Source organism: Lolium rigidum, chromosome 3, assembly GCF_022539505.1.
Source record: "Lolium rigidum isolate FL_2022 chromosome 3, APGP_CSIRO_Lrig_0.1, whole genome shotgun sequence".
NCBI classification, from domain to species: Eukaryota; Viridiplantae; Streptophyta; class Magnoliopsida; order Poales; family Poaceae; genus Lolium; species Lolium rigidum.
Window position 1 is genome coordinate 191,787,126 of NC_061510.1, and position 20,052 is coordinate 191,807,177.

General features: G+C 46.0%; 1 long non-coding RNA gene and 1 pseudogene across 2 annotated transcripts; one reads left to right on the top strand and one right to left on the bottom strand.

The window, feature by feature from the left end:
- Positions 1 to 10,350: 10,350 nt before the first annotated feature.
- Positions 10,351 to 14,191, bottom strand: LOC124695927 (annotated as a pseudogene).
- Positions 14,192 to 17,141: 2,950 nt separating this feature from the next.
- LOC124698788 lies at positions 17,142 to 18,450 on the top strand. Of its 2 annotated transcripts, XR_007001121.1 has the most exons (4): positions 17,142 to 17,193; positions 17,812 to 17,890; positions 18,044 to 18,163; positions 18,336 to 18,450. It is a non-coding gene; the product is annotated as an uncharacterized LOC124698788 (long non-coding RNA). The 2 variants fall into 2 exon arrangements; XR_007001120.1 differs by lacking the exon at positions 17,142 to 17,193 and having other exon boundaries at positions 17,667 to 17,890.
- Positions 18,451 to 20,052: the final 1,602 nt, after the last annotated feature.

Sequence of the window (20,052 nt, forward strand, 5' to 3'; positions counted from 1 at the left end):
GAACAAAAATTGTGTCGGTGTATCCAAAATTTGGAAGGGCAAAAAGTTGTGCATGTAAGAGTTTTGTTTGTGAAGTGTCAAAAATGTGATGTGTAGCATTGTCCCACACAAATGGAACAATCAAAAGGCAAGTATCGGCGGCAAAATTTGGGGCAAAATTATTATGTGCAATGGCAAAGCGATGGAGACTTCGAATTTGGGAGAGTATGGTTGGCGTGAGCCAAGTATGGGTATCCTCAAGTGTCAAAGAATCCATTGCAATTGCCAAAGATGAAATGAGAAATCCAAAGAAGAGCAACTTTTTGTGTGACATGTGGCACAAGATGCATAAGTTGTCTCTCACATGTATTACATGGTCCTTGAGAATATTGGAGTGTATAATGATATCATCATGACATACAACAACCATTGTGCCAACAAGATGTGTCAAGATGTGTTGCATAAGGAGCAAGAGAGGTGACGAGGAGTTGGACCAAACCGGAAACTCGACAAGGCAAGTCGGAAACACATGAGGGTGAAGGTTTGTGGGAACATACTCTTTGGTGTGATTCCCGCGGGTTAGGTCCTTGTTGGGGTAGCTCTCAATTGCGCGTTTCGTGAGCTCATGCTCCGTAGCGGTGGAAGTTGTCATTCGGGTACCTATACACACAATGGAGAGAACAAAAAGCGTGTGTGCATGGTAGAGGAACACATCATCCATCATGATGTTCCAAGACTTGTGCACATCACCATTAGTGTCAATCAACATAGTATGGAATGCGTGGTGATGGTGCAAATGGCAAGTAGGTGCATTCATGGCATATGGTAACTCATGATCATCAACAATGGAGAAGGCTATGGGGGCCATCTCATGGACAATGAAATAAGCATTCTTGCATACCAAGCATAATAAAGAGCAATTGTTCACAATCTTGGATGCAAGGATCATGGAATGGTGTAAACATTTGGGGCAAAGCATGTTGAACATGTTATCATTGTTGTCGACGACCCTATGTAAAGAGCAAGTGTTCATCAAGGGTGTCACAACACTAGCATGATCATAATCATTGCAAGCAAGCGGGGAAAGCTTGAAACTCTCATAGCATGGCATGTTCATGGTATCACAAGCATTCAATTTCACATGATCAACAACGTTATCAAGCACATTATCACATGGGAAAGTGAAAGTAGCATGTGAAGTAGCAAATGGATCATCGAGATCATGCATGCATTCATAAGTCATCATGTCCACTAGTGGGATCATGGCATCATCAACACCTATGTTGTTACCTTTGTAGGCCGACTCATTTGAAGTAGGTGTTGTGGAAGTAGGAGGATCCATGTGGTCGACATGTCCATCTTGGAGTAAGCATGGTGAGATATCATCATCTTCATGCACCATGTACATCGTCTCCATGAGCGGGAACTCGTCCTCCGTGGAACCTAGTGCAACATAAGAAGACACAAACGAGGGAGAGGTTAATGTGTTAGCAAATGCGATGTCCTCCATGGACCTATCATCTACCTCTCTCAACTCACTTTGTGTATCACTCATGTCCTCCAAACGGAAGCACTCAAACTCACATATGGGGTGGAAGTCACTCAACTCTCTATCACTCTCACTCAAGTGGGCTAAGTGGCTCTCATGCTCACATGGGATTGGTACTATATCATCATTCAAGCATATAGGAGTAGGCTCAATTTTCTCATCTCCATGCGCCTCCATTGGTGAAGGGATCATCCCATGCTCACCATTCTCAACTCCATTCGCCTCCTTGGTTGAAGGGAAAATCCCATGCTCAACCTTCTCAACTCCATCGCCTCCCATGTTGACACCATTTGATGGCGCTATGGTGTTGTTGAGAGCTAGGCTCAAGTCAACGTCACCCTTGACTTGGCCTTCTAGTGCTTCATCTTGAAATGTGGACTTCATAGTCGTCACCTTGTCCATCTTCTTGCACCATTCTTTGAACACGATGGTATCTTGAAGTGTCTTGTTGGCGAATTGGGCATCCAATTGGGCGAAGTAGAGCTTGTGGGCTTGAGGTGTGTTGCACTCCCACGTCATGTGCTTGTTGGATGTGCACACATCACAATGGAGATTGGGGCATTCCCAAAGATGATGACCGTCTTGTGTGCAACGATAGCATAGGGAGCTACGTGGTCTTGGTGGACAAATCATTGTCATGTTGGCATAAAGTTGTGTAGACCGTCCTTCATCTTGAAGTGTAGACTCCATGGTCTTCATCTTGGGGCTTGAGCTTCTTGTAGGCGCCATTATGGTGGTGGCGGTAGGAGGGGGAAGCACCATGATATGTGGTCCCTCTTTCTTTGCATTTGGCACCATCTTGCTTGTTGGTGTAGCGCCTTGTCTCGCACCATTGGAGATCTTCACATGTGTAGGCGGTCTTGGAGATGCCATTTTGGTGGTGGCGCTAGGCTTTGTGGACACCATATGGTTGGTGTTGTTGTTCTTTGTAGCCTTGGCCGCTTCATGTCGAGGATCTCGTCTTCTTGCATCATCACCATGTCTTGGGGGTGTCGTCGAAGATCCTTGGTAGGTGTTGGTCGATGGCGAACATGAGGTGACTTGTGTCGGTGATGGTCATGTGGTGATGTATGTCGATGGTGGTCATGAGGTGGTGATGGTCGACGACGATCATGAGGTGACTTGTGTCGGCGACGGTCATGTGGTGATGCATGTCGATGGTGGTCATGAGGTGGTGATGGTCGATGATGATCATGAGGTGATTTGTGTCGATGACGATCCTCGGCATGCCTAGATGATGGTTCATGAGGCTTGGCACTTTGCTTGTGGCGCCTTCTTGAGCTTGGAGGAGAGTGTCGATGGCGATCATGAGGGGGGCGCTCTTGGTGTTTCATAGGATGAGCTCGACGTAGATGATCATGTGCATATGCACTCTCATGGTTGCGCCGTCTTGGAGGTCCTCTATCTTCATATGTAGTTCCATTAGCCAAGATGGGGAACTTGTGGGCACCGGTCTTGTTCAAGGTGGGGTCGAAGCTAGGCTCCACCATGGTGTCGATGTCGTGCTCGAGGTAGTGCTCGGTGCTATGCTCCATCGTGGTGTCGTAGTCGAGGTAGTGCTCGGTGCGGTGCTCCATCATGGTGTCGTAGTCGTAGTCGAGGTAGTGCTCCACCATGTCGTCGTGGTCGTAGTCGTGGTCGAGGTAGTGCTCAACCATGTCGTCGTGGTCGTAGTCGTGGTCGAGGATGTGCTCAACCATGTCGTCGTGGCCGTAGTCGAGCTCGGAGTGGTTGTCCACCATGTTGTCCATGCTTGGCGAGTCATGGTCGGTGTAGGGATGCTCGATGTCGGTCATGTCGCCAATGCATGTGGAGCCATAGTCGGTGTCGGCCTCCCCATGGTCCTCCATATCCGCGGTGCTTGCGGAGCTATCACAATCATCGGACTCCATGTCGTCCGCCGTAGGTTCATCCTCACTATCCATATTAGTCTATAGGATTGGTGTATATATGGTGGAAGGAAAACTACCAAAAGGGTCAAAACTTGGAAACCAAAATCGAAAAGGTGTTTCAAGGCGGAGGGCAACCGATATGTATGCACACACACAAAACCAAAAACTCTATATGGTGTTAGGTATGGATGTGGAAAGCCAAATGGAAGAACCAAACGAAAAGTCTATTGTCAAAAGTGGGTAAGATCCAAAAGTCACAAGTCAAAGGCGGTGATCACAAAAGGCATACACAAGGTGGAACACACGCGTGGGACAAAATGGGGTTAGCGCGACTTGGAAAATGAGCACGAACAAAATTGGTCCTAGCGAAGACTACTAGCTCGGTAGTCACGCCAACACAAGAGAGACCGTGGCTTGGTTGCAAAATTGAGAAGCAACTAGATTTGCGCAAGACGCCTCTCTTCTCTTTTCTCTCTTTTGCTTATAAGCTTTGGACTCTTTTGTGTATAGGTAACGCACACTCTTTTCTCTTTTTGTATTTTTTTTTTTTTTCTTTTTCTCACTATGCAAGGATGCTACTATCTATGTAAGTATGTCACACTTCTTTTGCTTATCTTTTCACACGAGCTTGCTTCGTAGCTTTGCTCAACACACGCACACCCTCACGGTCGGGACGCTTGCGCAATGCTTCGCAACACTAGAAAGCCACTCTCGATAGGAAAGGTACGCAAAAGAGGCTAAGGCTACAAGTTAGGAGCAAGTTATACCACTTGATGATGGTGGCCGACGACCTTGTACTTGCTATGGTGGAGGTGTCAAAAGAACCGCTTGGATCTTCGTTGTCGATGTTGCGGAAGCTTTGTGGTTGCTGAAATGGCACACAAACCGAAGTCCAAACACAAGGGGGTTAGTACCAAAACGAAAAACGAAGGTTGCTCGTCAAAATTTCGGCCAGGCGGAACTTCCGGTCCCGAGGGGCGGAACTTCCGGTCCCGGCGGAACTTCCGGTCCTGCCGGGCGGAACTTCCGGTCGCAATCAGATCTGCGGGCTGTTCGTCGATTTGGGCGGAAATCCGGGCCGAAATCCTTCGAATTCGAGGAAAAATTGGCACTAGAAGCCGTGGGAAGGTGGGGGAATTGCAGATCAACACCAAAGACAAGTTTCTATTGGACCAAAACCACCAAAAACTCAACAAATCGCGAGATCGATCCAAGGCCAATTTGGGGCTATTTTTTGGGAAAATTTTTTGAGAAAATTTTTGGGCGAAATTGGTGGAATTGGGGGCTGTGGGGGTCAAATCCGTGGCAACCTAAGAGCTGCTGATACCATATGATGTGGCTAAGCCTACGGGTGTGCCCGATCTTCACGGATTTGGATGGGATTCGTGGGGGAAGGTGGATGAACACGAAGAACGTGGGGGGATGGCGGGGTGGATCGAAGATACAAACGCAACACACACACACAACCGGTTGTTCTTCGTTGGCCCGATACACCAACCCAACGGAATTGCAAGAAAAAGACCCACAAGGAGTAGAATCCCTCACAAAAGGTTGGCAATAGCAATCGATAGAGTTCCAAAGAGGAAAAGAGTGCAAATAGATAGAATTGCAAAAGCAAAAGATCCAAAACACTAGAATTCCTAGAATGGAAGAGATCAACCGCCTAGAAGAGTAGATAACTTCGTAGATTCGTAGATCTAGAAGGGTTTCCCGCGGGAAGGAGCATAGCTCATGTTTCTCTTACATCAAGTCTAATCTCAGATCCGAGCCAACTAGGCTATATATAGTAGGTGGGGCGAAGGGATAAGTTACAACTAAAAGTGCCGATGTGCTGAAGTTCGATGGGGCGGAAGTTCCGGTCATCATTGGCGGAAGTTCCGGTCGGGGCGGAAGTTCCGGTCTGGAGGGGCGGTAGTTCCGGCCGGGCGGAAGTTCCGGCCAAGTTCCGGCCTTGTTCCGGAAATGCGCCATTGTCCCGCAAGTAACATCCAAGCAAGGTTTTCGACGACTTTCGGAACTTGGGCGGAACTTGGGCGGAAGTTCCGTGGGCGGAAGTTCCGGTCCTTGGGGGCGGAAGTTCCGGCTGGACCCCGTTTCTCGGGCGCCGGGAAGCATCTTGAGAGCATCCGGGAGGCATCCGGCCGGAAGTTCCGGTCCCGGAGGGCGGAAGTTCCGGCTGGGCGCGTGTAGCTCCATCTTCTTCATTTCCAGCTCTCTCTCCATTGGCTTGGTCTTCATGGCTCGCTTCTTGGTCGATGTACCCGATTGAACATAGGGTATTGGCATGAAGTAGCAAGCCATCCAAAGGAGTGTCACAAGCATACATGGAGAGGAGCGAATTCACCTCTTGGCGTAGGGCTTGGGCTCGAGCTCGTGTCATTGGACCACGAGGAGGGCTTGTCGGTCTTGATGTAGTGTCGACCTTGGGTAGGGCTACATCACTTTGCCTGACGCAGTTTCGACAACAGAACCCATATCGTCGGGTTAGGCCCATAGGCGACGAAAACTGGCCCTTAGTGGACGATTTTGGGATGTTGTCTATCAGAACTTTTCTTGTAGTGGAAGTATATGGAGGGAGTATATAGTGGTGGTGGTGGTGATCTACGTATGGTGCGAGCGGCGATGGCGGCGTGACTAATATGACCAGAACTCGAAACTCTAAAGAAACTAGACGCTAAGACCAACAACTCGACACGAAGATGAAGACACAAATTTAACTATGCAAAACTGAAAAGACAATTCAAGGCGTGGCAGGGGTTTTTATGGGACGATGATCTAAAACCCTAATTGTATTATTAGTTTTTTGTGGTTTATGGGTATGATGGCAGATGCAATCTACACTAAGAAAACTGTAAAATCTCACCGAGCAACCTAAAATCTGATACCACTTGATAGGGCAAAGGTGGGAGATCTTTCAACGAGACGTGGATAAATCGATTTGTTGGTGGAGTTCGTGCTTGACGATCTGACTACACGTGCAAAGCTCGTGCGCCAATGCAATCGCTAGGACAATCTGCGGGAGTTACTGATCTTGCGGATGCACGATCAGCCTGACCAGCGAGGGTCTTAATTCCTACCTAAAATCGAGAACAAGTAAGAACTAATGATGCAATCAGAATATTGCGGATATAGATGAAACCTTTATTGAATAAGGTGGGATTCCGAATAGTCGGTCTTGTTCTGGGCGTTGGCCTCAAAAGAAGTACACGAGAGTTGCAGCAATGGCTAACTTTTAATCTAATCAAAATCCGACTCTAATCGTGACGGCTATGGGGGTATTTAAAGGAGAAAAAGGTGGGGTTTCGGCCAGCAATGCATATGGTGGCCGAACCAAACCCTAGAAGGCCTTTCCCCCTCCAATACGGACTCTAAAAAGTGGCTGACTTAATTCATACGAAAATGACATGGGCCTGGCCCAAAACTAAAGGTGACGCAGCACCATATTATGCTATGGACGAAATTATGAAGAGTAATCTTGTATATTTCGTCCAAGTCTTCATGCATCATTATGGTGGCTTCAAAGTTCTGAAATCTCCACTTGGGGCGTCCTCTTCAATCCTCATATGTTTGCAGCCATCTCCTCCATGTGTGATCATGCTCCAATGCTTGTCCTCCTCATCCATGCTAGGTCCATCATTCCTAAGAGTAACAAACACATATGATTTAGGCAGCATCATATTCTCATGTATGTGAGGAATAGTTCCAAGAAACGAAAGTACCTGATAGTTAAGTTGTTTGGCACAAGCTCGAGTGATTGGTCCTTATATTTATGTGGCTGTAGGTACATCGGTTGTATCAACATATGGGATGTCCTCATCAGGATGCTTGGGCAAATGGGTACGGAAATGGAAATGGAAACAACTATTATGAAGATGACTCAAATTTTATTCCCAATACTGTGGAAGAAAAGAAGTCATTCTATGAGGCTTTGATGAAAGCGGCTAAACTTAGACTTTATCCTAGATGTTCCTCGTTCACGAGATTCTCCTTTGTGGTTACAATTCTTCAATGGAAGTAAAAACATTTGATCACCAATTCTGCATTTACTAACATCCTTCAGATCTTGCGTGAAGCATTTCCACCTACTAATACACTCCCAAGAACATAATGTGGAGCGAAGGCTGTTATCGATAAATTAGGGCTTGGATACATTTCAATACATGTGTGCATCAAAAATTGCATTCTCTTCAGAAAGGAATATGCCGACTTTGATAATTACCCGAAGTGTGGCAAGTCAAGATGGAAAAATGTTGAAGGAAAGAAGACTCCGCAGAAAGTGTTGAGGCATTTCCATTGATAACTAGGCTGTAGAGGATTTTTTTCTATGAAAAAATCATCAAATGAAGCATGGTGGCACAAGTTATATAGAAATCCTAAGGAAGGAGAAGATTTGAGTGAAATGCGCCATCCAGTTGACGGCGAGGCTTGGGAAGACTTTGAAAAAAATTGGCCAGACTTTTCTGCAGATGCCAGGAACATTAGACTTGGCCTTGCTACTGATGGGTTCAATCCCTATAACAACATGAGCAAAAGCTACAACATGTAGCATGTCTTTGTTATTCCATACAACTTTGCACCTTGGGGTTGTATGGAGCAGTCAAATTTCATGATGTCCTTGCTGATTCCAGGCCCTGAATCACCTGGGAAGGACTTTAATGTCTTTCTAGAGCCTCTTATGGAAGAATTACAGTTACTTTGTAAAGGTGTGGATACCGCTGATGCTCTATCAGAAGCTGAGGATAAAATGTTTTCTCTTAAAGCGGCAATTCTTTGGTGTATTCACGACTACCCAGCTCTGTGCACTCTTTTAGGACGTACTACAAAAGGCTATGCTGCTTGTATTCACTATGACAACTATCCTCTTACAAGACCACTAAAAGGAAAAATTGGGTATTGTGGGCACTTTTTCGTTTCCTTCCAAAGAAACATCGTATGCGCAAAGGCAATATGTATCTAAAGGCTCATAAGAATCATCAGAAGCCAAGTCATTTCACTGCAGTTGAGCTGAAAGAATTGTTGGAGAGGGTTAGACAGCTTTCGCCCGAGGAATTACAAGTGGCAGCCATGAAAAAGAAGGCACAAGCAGCCATGAAAAGGAAGAAAAGTGCGGACATGAACAAGAAGCGTAAGTCAGCCAGCCAGCAAGATAAAAATAAACAAGCAGACAACAGTAAAAGGAAGCGATCCTGCCACTCCGAGCCCCAGGGCAACCCACCAAAAACAAAGAAAAGTGATCCCAAACATGCGCCAATTTGGGACCGGAGGATGAGTTTGTGGGACTTGGAGTATCGGCCCACCATGAAAATGTGACAAAATTTTGATGTCATGCACATTGAGAAAAATATTTGTGACAATCTTCTTGGAACAATTCTCAAAATGGATTAGAAAAATAAGGACAACCTTAATGCTAGGTTCGACATCGCGAAGAATAAGTTGAATATTCTAAAACATCTACAATTGATGAAGGAGGACTCGCATGACTACTATGAGTGGCCAGAGGCTCCATATGCACTTTCTCGAGAACTTACGCGTGCATTCTGCAAATTCCTACAGGAGTTGAGGTTTCCAGATGGATATGCTTCGAACTTTGCAAAATCTGTAAGTCATGATGGGACGAAAGTACAAAGCCTAAAAACACATTATTGTCACATTCTTTTGCAAACCATCTTAGCTGCTGGATTGAGAGGACAAGTAAGTCTCTACTATATTAAATGTCTAGAGGTGGTGTCCCATGGTACGTCTTTTCCCACTCCGCACGAAAAAAATTGGGCCCTCCGAACCGCGCCACGTTAAAATAAACCCGGTAAAAACCTCGCCGACGAACAACCTCCATGCCACTACGCACACACGATCCCGATTGGAAAAAGAAACACGAACTCCTCCGTTCTCCTCGCATCCTCTCTCTACCCGCCGCCTCTGCTTCCTCTTTGTCACGACCCGGAGGTGGACGATCGGGAATCTATGGTGATTTAGATCCGGAATAGAGGAAGATGGGAAAAGCAAGCAGGAGGTGGGCGAACAGAGAGAAGATGAGAGACAGCGATACGCTTCTATTTCTTTCGATGCCTTTGTCCAGGAACATACAGGGGTTTATAAAGGAACCCCGAGCCACACGCACACTGGCCCACTCCTGCCTACACTTGACACAGCTTATCAAGGTTCAGTTACCGCAGGTACAGGTGTGACAATTGCCGCTCCTTGAGACGAAGCTCCATCCCAGATTGGTGCTGTCGGGTAACGTCGGCGTAGCACATCATAATCTTCCCAGGTTTCCTCCTCCGGCGTCTTAGAAGACCACCGAATCTTTAGCTCGTACCACCCGACCCCGCCCTCGTTTGCGCAAACGTCGCTCCAGAATTTGTGCGGGCTGTAAATCTGATGTCGATAAATCTGGCGGTCCCGGCAAATCCATGAACACTGGGGTGTAGTTTGGTGTGAAGGGCTTCAGCTGTGACACGTGAAATACAGGATGGATACGAGCCTCCTCTGGCAGGGTCAACTTGTAAGCTAACTCACCAACTCGCTGCTCAATCGTAAATGGGCCAAAGAACTTATATGCCGCCTTCCGACAAGGTCGATTTGCCACTGTAGTCTGAGCATAAGGTTGTAACTTGAGCAAAACATGTTCTCCCACAGCAAAGGAACGTTCTGTCCGATTCTTGTCCGCGTATTTCTTGAAGCGAAGCTGGGCTCGAAGCATTTGAGCATGCATCCGATCAGTATGCTCGACCCAGTTCATGTCTTGTGTGCCTGTCGACTGTGCCCCCCAATTCAACATTGCCCCCAGGTTTGGTTCACGTCCATACAGAGCTTTGAAAGGAGAGCAGTTCAAGGCAGTGTGATGGCTAGAATTATACCAGAACTCGGCAGCCGGCAACCAACGTCGCCATTGTCGCGGAGCATCATGCACGGTAGTGCGCAAATACATCTCTAGGCACTGGTTTTCCCGCTCTGTTTGGCCATCCGTCTGTGGGTGGTAAGCTGTAGAATATAGCAATTTGGTTCCAGCTGTTGATAACATGTTACGCCACACCGAGCTGGTGAAAATTTTATCTCGATCCGAGACAATCGTCAGTGGTACCCCATGCAGTTTGATGACATTGTCCCACAAGGCCTGAGCGACCTGAGCTGCGATAGAGGGGTGTTTCGGAGGCACGAAGTGTGCGAACTTGGTTAGCCGATCAACCACCACCATAATCACCTCAAAACCCTCAGACTTCGGTAGCCCCTCAATGAAATCCATCGAAATATCATGCCATGGAAACAATGGCACTGGTAAAGGTTGTAATTTCCCTGCTGGCTTGACATGCTCATGTTTGGCATGCTGGCAAACTTCACACTGTCGCACAAACTCTTCCACTCGCTGTTTCTGTCCAGTCCGGGCAAACGGTTTCTTCACCCTTTGGTAAGTAGCGGCAATTCCGTAGTGACCACCAACCGCGCTTTGATGCAACGCGCTAATCAATTTAGTTTGCAATGCTGTGTTGGATCCGATCCAAATACGATTATGCAAACGAATAATGCCACGACTGAGCGAAAAACCTTCCTCACTCGGTGAACAGACAGCTAACTGTGCCAGAAGAGTCTGAGCATGATCATCAGTTTCATAAGAATTTGTTATCTCGACTAGCCATTTTGGCTGACAGACCGAGAGGGCATTCGCCAATAACAAGTGGCCCACTCGTGACAAAGCGTCTGACGCTCCATTCTCCACTCCCCTCTTATACTGAAACTGAAACTGAAGTCCCACCAGTTTGGACATCGCCTTGCGCTGCAGGTCTGTGTCGAGCTGCTGATCACCCAAATTACACAAGCTTTTGTGGTCAGTTAAGATCACAAATGGACCTCGCTGTAAGTACGCTCGCCACTTGTCCACCGCCATCATGACGGCTAAGAACTCTTTCTCGTAAGTGGACAGTTGTTGATTGCGCACTCCCAAAGCTTTACTCAAAAATGCCACTGGATGACCCTCCTGTACTAACACAACACCAATACTTGTATCACATGCATCAGTTTCGATCGCAAATGGTCGATCGAAATTTGGCAGTGCCAACATAGGTGTGTTGACCATAGCCCTCTTGAGCTCCTCAAATGCCTCTTGCACTTGATCATTCCACTTAAACCCTTTCTTTGTCAGTAACTGCGTCAAAGGCTTGGCAATGATGCCGTATCTCGACACAAACTTCCGGTAGTACCTCGTGAGCCCCAAAAAGCCACGAAGCTCTGTTGCATTTGATGGAACTGGCCAAGAGTGCATGACCTTAGTTTTTTCACTGTCAGTAGCCACCCCATCTTTGGAAATAATGTGTCCCAAGTACTCATGCTAGATTGGGCAAAAGAGCATTTGGATTCTTTAGCATACAATTGGTTCTCCCGTAATAGTGTCAACACTTGCCGCAGGTGTTCCTGATGTTCTTGCAGAGTAGCACTGTAGACCAAAATATCATCCAAGAAGACTATAACAAATTTTCTTGTGAACTCAGCAAAGATGGTATTCATCAGACATTGAAAGGTAGCTGGTGCATTGGTTAGGCCAAACGGCATGACCCTGAACTGAAAATGCCCTTGATGGGTTTTAAACGCTGTTTTCTCCTCATCTGATTCGCGCATACGTATCTGATGGTACCCAGCACGCAAATCCAGTTTGGAGAAAAATGCAGCTCCTGCCAGTTCATCCAAGAGCTCGTCCACAATGGGTAGAGGAAATTTGTTCTTCACGGTGATCAGATTCGAACGCTCGTAATCAATACAGAAACGCCAAGTGCCATCCTTCTTCTTTACCAGGAGTACCGGGGCGGCATAAGGGCTCATGCTGTGAGTAAGGACACCCGATCGGAGCATGTCCTTGACTTGTCGTTCGATCTCATCCTTTTGGAGGGGCGAGTATCGGTAGGGCTTGATATTTGGTGGTTGTGCGCCCTCCTATAGCGAGATGGCATGATCATACTGTCTGTGTGGAGGCAATCCTTTTGATTCCGAGAAAACATCTGTAAATTCTGTCAAAATGTTGCTCACACTCTCTGGCCATGTAGAGGTAGTGGTCTGACCATCAAAAGAGTCCAACACTGCGACAGCCAGAATATCATTGGTGGCCTGTAACTGCAAAATCGCTGCCAAATCGACTTGCTCCACTGTTGGTTGTTCATTGTGCCTAATGCCTTGAAGTGTCACCGATTTGCCCCGGCATCGAAATGATATGGAATTCCTCTTCCAATCACAGGTCATAGGGCTGAACAAATCCAACCAATCCTTGCCCAACAACCCATCATATGCTCCCAGTTCCAACACACGCAAATCTGTGGCGAAACTGGAGCCCTGACACTGCCAAGCTAAGTCTGGAACTAACTGGTCACAACTGACAAACTGCCCATTTGCTAGCTTCACTGGTACTGCTGGAATGGTTACTGTGGTTGCCCCAATACTGTCAGCGAAGTTCTTGTTGATAAAGCTGTGTGAGCTGCCCGAATCCAACAACAAGAGCATCACTTGATTGCCCACCGTGGATCGGCAAGCGAAGCGCAGCTGGTGCATCCTGCCCGGACAGAGCATGAGCAGAAATCATACAACATGTTGCTTGGTCGACCGGCTCATCCAATAGCTCCAAAGCATGAACTGTATCGTCGGATAGTAATTCCCCATATTCTCCTATCTGAATTGTGAGCAGCTGAGCAGGTTGTTTGCACTGGTGTTCTCGAGAGTACTTGTCGCCACACTTGAAGCACAAATTATTCGCACGCCGATAATCCCGCAGCTGCCGCTCACGGCCGAAATCATCAGCATTGACACGAGGCGCTGTTGGTACTCTTGGAACAAATGGAGCTGGTGGAGGACGACCTGATGGTGCTGGTCGTTGTCGTGGACGCGAGGCATCCAACTCTTCCTCCTGTATCCTCGCCAACACAGTGGCACGAGTAATGCTCGTAGGAGTCTGAGCACGAACAAATGCTCGAATCTCGGCCTTCAAACCCAGCACAAATTGTGTGACGAAGAACTTGATACTCAACGATGGATCGAGAGCCAGGAGATGATACATGTACTTCTCGAACTGTAATCTGTACTCCACCACGGTGCCCAACTGACACAACTGAAGTAGCTGGTGCATCTGTGTTTCAAATTCCTCCGGCCCAAATTCCTCTTGCAGAGCCCTGCCAAATGCTTCCCAACTGACAGGGCGACGACCTTGCCTGACCGCCTGCCACCAGAGTGTCGCGCGGCCATCCAAGTACAGCGATGTTGTAGTCACCCAGTTGTGCGCCGGTGTCCTGTATAGCTCGAAGTACGAGGAACAGCGATCGAGCCATAAGTTCGGTAACTCACCATCGAATCGTGGGAAGTCGTGCTTAGGCGGCTTGACGAAGGAGTCACGGTCCTCGAACTGGGCGGTTGCACGCCCTTGTCGAACAGGTGGTGGGTGTGGCTGGACGTCTGGTGCCGTAGGAATCAGCGGTGCGCCGTCATTGGCGAGGCGTGGATAGCCGGGCACCCCCATCCCCGACGCCACAAACGCCGCTGCCGCCGCGCGGGACTCTCCCACAGGCGCGCGCGCCGCCGTCGTCGACGTGATGGTGGCCGCAGCTTGCCGCACCTCGTCCACGTCGCCTCGGGTGAGGTCGAGCCGCTTGCGGCAAACCCGGAGATCTCGCGCGACCTGTGCGTTGAACGCGCTCTGCTCCTCATGGCACTTGTTGCTGACCTCCGCACCATCATCCAGACGCCGCATGATTTGCTCCAGCATCGCCTTCATCTCCGCTCCACTTGCTTCCAAGCCCATCAGGACCTGCTGCGCCTGCGCCGCGTTGCTCTTCGCCGGCGCCGTTGCGACTCACTCCAAGCGGATCAACCGAGCGCAGGATTTTGTGGGATTCACCGAGGTGATTCCCATCTTTTGCCCGGATTTACGAATCAACGCCGAGAGGATACGAGCGCCACGAGCCGGAAAAAAAATTCGCAGGAATTTCTAGCTCGGGATACCGGATTGTCACGACCCGGAGGTGGACGATCGGGAATCTATGGTGATTTAGATCCGGAATAGAGGAAGATGGGAAAAGCAAGCAGGAGGTGGGCGAACAGAGAGAAGATGAGAGACAGCGATACGCTTCTATTTCTTTCGATGCCTTTGTCCAGGAATATACAGGGGTTTATAAAGGAACCCCGAGCCACACGCACACTGGCCCACTCCTGCCTACACTTGACACAGCTTATCAAGGTTCAGTTACCGCAGATACAGGTGTGACACTCTTCCCTGCATCGTCCATGACAGGCAGGATGCGGTGGATATGGACAAAGCCAAGCTTCCCCTGTTCTGTGGCGGAAGGTAGGTGGTGGAGCTGTAGGCCAAGGAATTTGGCGATGGTGGGGTATTGGATTCGCCCAAATCAAGCCGACCATGGGTGGGGAGGCGGCGGGAGGCGCCCGGTCACGGTAATCAGGGCGGGTCGACGAGGTTTGCTACGAATTCGCTTGGCGGCAGAGTTCACCACGGGACTCCTCCCGCCTCTTCGTCCGCAGAAGGGAGCACCTCCACGAATGCTGACTGCTGAGACCCCGGCGAGGTGAGGCCCGCTCGTCTGCTCCAATCCCCCTCCCTTCTCTCTCATTCTCTTTCTCATGATGAGGTGCGTGCAGGCGCCCATGGCGAGATATGGCCCTGATCCAGCCAGCTGAAAAAATAGTTGAATGATCTATTTTGCAACCCAAGCTTATGGATTTCATATAAAAATGTTTATATATTTTAGAACGAGCCTTCATGTATTTCAGGATTTTGCTGTAGGATCATAGACTCAGAACACAAAAGTGATGATGAAGGTAAAATGGTACATATGTTATGCTGAATACCAAACGAGATTCACACATGAATACTAACTCTTTGTTTTTCTTGCCGTGATTGTTACTTGGCTGGTACCTGATGCTGATGTTGTTTTCCTTGCACTATGCATGATATCCTCACATGGTGGTCAGCTAATGTCGCACGGGCATTGAATACTAGCCGCACTTGGATTCCTTGTCCGCCGTCCCATGGTGGTCAGCGCCTGCAATGGAAACTGCCGCCATGCACGATCCAATCGGTCAAACGGCAACCGCCGTTCAGAGGATCATGGAGCTTCCTTCAACCGGTACAAAAAGGTATAGCATTCCTGATGCCTCAAGTCCTTCAATCTCATCTCCATGCTGCTACCGTGCACATTGCTGCCGCTTTCCTTCATGTGGTCCCGCCACCGATGGAGTAACCACCCCGAGGCCTCGTAATGTGGAAGAAGCCGACCGGTGCCATCACCCAAGCCGTCGAGCGCGAGTTCCATATCGAGCAAGGTGAGTTCTCGAGGCATAACTGTTAACTCCTTCTATCAAGCAATATTTCTCCTTTAGATGATTTCCCTTGGAAATTTCCTGATGTTTGAGTTGTTTCTAATAGGATTCAGAGATCAAGGCAATTGTTCTTGGGTGCTTAGCAAGTCCTATATCAAAAAATATGTGTCTTTATTACCTTCTACCTTACTATTGAACATGAAAAGTTCCCTCGAGAAAACCTTGGAATTTCTTGCACAGCTTTTAGAGGCTCTGCTAGGTGCTACAGATATAATTTGTTAGTTAGATATTGGGTTAGCCTTACCATGAGGTGTTTGGGCTACGTCATCTGATGTAGGATGTAGTGATTTTGTTGCATTACTAATAGCACCTTCTTAAATAGGAATGGATGGATCTGAGCATGGGCATATTTTGTACATGCACTTAACATGCAAGTATTTTAGAGGATCAGATGATGCGCTTCTGTTTGTGTGGACTGATAGACTTGTGTAATTTTTGAAGTGGAACTGAAATTTGAGAGTTTTCCGAAACTCCTTGTTAAAAATGTACAATTAGGTTGTGTACTATCGACCTTCTGTTTGTTTTTTTCTGCAGTTCTTTTTTTTGTAGATTACAGGCTCACGAGAATTGGGAAGCTAAATTTGCAAAACTGTGATTAAGACGACATCCCACAATTCCCTAGGAGAAAGATTGAATCATACTTGAAGAGAAAGATAAAGCAACTCCAGGTACTTAATCCAATGTTCAAAATGTCTCACTATTCTTTGGTGATTTTCTCTAGAGTGCACTGCATTTGAGACAAAGTTTTGGTACTTGGATACATTTGATACGTGGTAAAACTAATGACAAAATTCGTGTTTGATTTTGTTGTATGGACTTTTGCTGAAGCATTTCCATTTTAGCATGGGGTTGTTTTGAGTGTCATTCTTGAGCCTGAACATGTGCTTTTCCTATTTTGACACATCTGGCCAGTACTAGGGATGGACTTAGCACAGTGAGGTACGTGTGAGGGAAATGGTATGAATTTGTTGGAACTGTCTACTACATATGGATTCTTGTGAGATACATCTGGTTCATTTGAATGATAATTTAGTGAAAGTTGTATGAGGGACGGGGGCTGGTACCGACCTCAAAAGTGAGATGCACTGTGGCAATGGATAAGGAGGAACTAATGGTTTTCCAAAATGTTAAAATCTTCTCTCAGGTACTATACTTGGTCTAACTGCATCTCACCCTCCTAATAATGATATGTTACATAAATCTACTGTTTTAGACTTATTTTCTCAGATTTATGGCTAATTGTTTTATTTTTATGAAGTAATGCAGCTATACCATTATGCATACCATTTTTATTCTATCAGTTACATGATATACATCTTTGTGTGCATATAAGCAGGAAAAGGTTCCGAAATTGTAGCGAATCCAATTAGAAATCAAGTAAGGACAAATAGTTGATGCTTCAGAAAGGTAGTACAACTTCTTATAGTTGTCTATTATATTACTTCAGTTTTTATTTACTAATTGTTGTCTGATACTTATTTCCTAATGATTTGTAATTGCTTCCTCTGAAAACTGCTATTGTTCATCTTAATATGGCTTGAATTGTACATTATCAAAAATATGGCTGTTCTAAGTTCTAACTAATAACTTAGAAATACCTAAACATGTCAATACCGACGAAAGAAAAAATTATACAAATACATGCGAGCAGTTAATTACTATGTTTATTCAACTTATGAAATATATTAATGTATATTACTCATAATGAATTGTGCTTCAGACCTACTAATCTCTTCACTTGAAATAACATTTCGTAAATGTTGTTGCTGAAATTAAATTTCCCCATCGTCAAATGGTAATTTGTTCAATTAAATTTGTCTTTTAGTATAAAATTCAAGAATTTTCTTTTTGTGTGGCTCCAGGAGAAAATCATATGATTATGGATAATGAAGGCACACATGATCATGCTGTATTGTGTTTGTCTGTCTAGCGTATTTTCACGTTTTCCCAGTATGAGTTTTTTCTATCTTTGCCCTTGAGATTGCAACTTTTCTTTCATAGCCAGAATGATATGCATGTTTTCAGGTTGATCTGTTACCGTAACTGTGTTGCGTGTTGTTTTGAATCCGAGTCATTGTTATCTACGACAGCTAAAACTGACGAGGTAAGCCTCATCTAATCCAACGGTGCTTGCCCGCATGGTTCTAAAACTTTACTGTGTTTTGCACTGTACGTACCGAGCCACAGCTCATTGATACTCTGTCACTGCTGGTTGTATTTTGGTCACGGTGGTCGATTATTTGGTCGGTTCGATCAGGTGCGTGTGGGGTTCATTAGTGACGAGGAGGAGCATGACGCCATTGTGGGAGCATAGCACGATATCGGCATCCAGAGGATATACTCCCTATGGTCCTACCTCAGCGGTCTCTTCCTCAAGGTGCTTGATGCTTTCTGTATTTTCCCTCTGATCGGCCGGCTTGTTTAGTTCGGTTATATATAGAGTATGGCTTGACGAATTTTGGAGGAGTTTACAAAGTTTTACTAAGACCAACATATGCCATGGTACTCCAGCTTACTCACACCTTTTCACCTTTTCTTGCTATCTTCAGCAGGCAACTCGGATTCTGGACAAGCCTGATTTCGCACCGAGAGCCTAGGTGAAAAGGCTTGTTACTTTGTGTGATAAAGCTGCGTCCAAGCCAATTGAAGTTATTAGAGAGGTTGTGGAGAGTCGGTTGTGCAAGAGCTTTGGTGAGTTATTTGATTTCTTTGAAGTTGAATCTGTTGGAGTCTGCTTCTATTGCGCGGAGTTCACATTTATTTACTTCTCTTGATCGTAAGGTCTTGTGAATTGTAATATTGCTGCTCTAAATGATTCCCTTCAGTTTTAGGCCTATTATGCATACACCTGTTTGTTGTGGCTTTTTTTTAGCTTTTTGGCTTTGGCAAAAGCCAAAAAAAACACCTAAATATGTGTTTTTTTTTGCTTTTGGGTTTTGGAAGCTAAAAGAATAGGATCTTTGTTTTTGGCTTCCAAAATCCAAAAACCAAAAAAGCACCTATTTAGGTGCTTTTTGGCTTTTGCCAAAGCCAAAAAGCCAAAAAAAGCCACAACAAACACCCCTTGTTGGGAAACTACTGGGATGGCCTCACAAATATGCTCTTTAGTAGGCACTGCATAGTCATTTTCACGTTCATCACAACATATCACATCCTCGGTGTTGCTACGATGGAAAAACGCATGCCTTAAACGGGTTTCGTAAGATTTTGATCTGACAGTGAAACTTCCAGATATATGATGTATGCCAATAATGCCATAACAAGGTGTCTCATGCTTTAGAAGATCTCCACAAGTTTGGAACCTTACCGATCTTTGCACATCATGTATTTAGCGTAGCATTTGTGTCTTGAGGTTTGGTTGTTTATTTGTTTCCTCTAAGAATGTAGTGTTCCGAGTTCAGAATACTGAATTTTACATGCCACGTGTTTAGCACTTCACAAAACGGTTAATATTTTAAAGAACCTCAAGTTTCGAAATATGGTACGAAAGTTCACGGGTGATTAGTAATGATAAAATAACAAAGATTTTTGCTAGCGGTAATCTTTGGCAGTTTCGATTGTACAAAGATTTATGCTCTGCGAGAGAAGCTATTTCTACTTGCTAGATCTTGATTCACTCCCAGGACTATACCTTCTAACATGATCTTGCCTTAAAATGCCTCATAGAGATGTATAATTTCGTAACTCCTTGCCATGTATTTTTTATATTATGTAGGGAAAACTTAATTGGATTTCTGTAAATGGTGGTATATGACTATGTTTATGTTGAACATCTGCTACATTATGTGGAGAGGTGACAATAAAGTTTCTTAATTGAGATGTCTACGAATGGTTGCTATTAGGATTGCATGCTCGATCTTCGGAGCTAGGTGGGGTGCCATTCCCTTTGGTGCTCTTGGCCTATGACGACACTGCGTACGGCCGGTGTGGTCTATGTGTTTTGCGCGCTGAGCATGGCCATCGATGAGTCGGCGCCCCTGGGAACTTAGAATTATTTGTAATCATGTCCTAATTGTAGGAAACTTGCATCTTACTACTAAATGTTCGTACTAAATACTACAGATGTGTCACTCTGACTTGTACTGCTGTCTTTTGCAAAAGGGGAGAGATGATATGGATTCAAAGACACAATGCTTCTTCTCATGTTATGAGAATGTTCTTTTAAATGAATACGTTTGTATTATTGTAGATGCCAATGTGTAAAGGCACTGTCTCTCCTGAATTCTTATAAACAAAGGTCTGTGTCTAATTAACTTAGAACTGTGG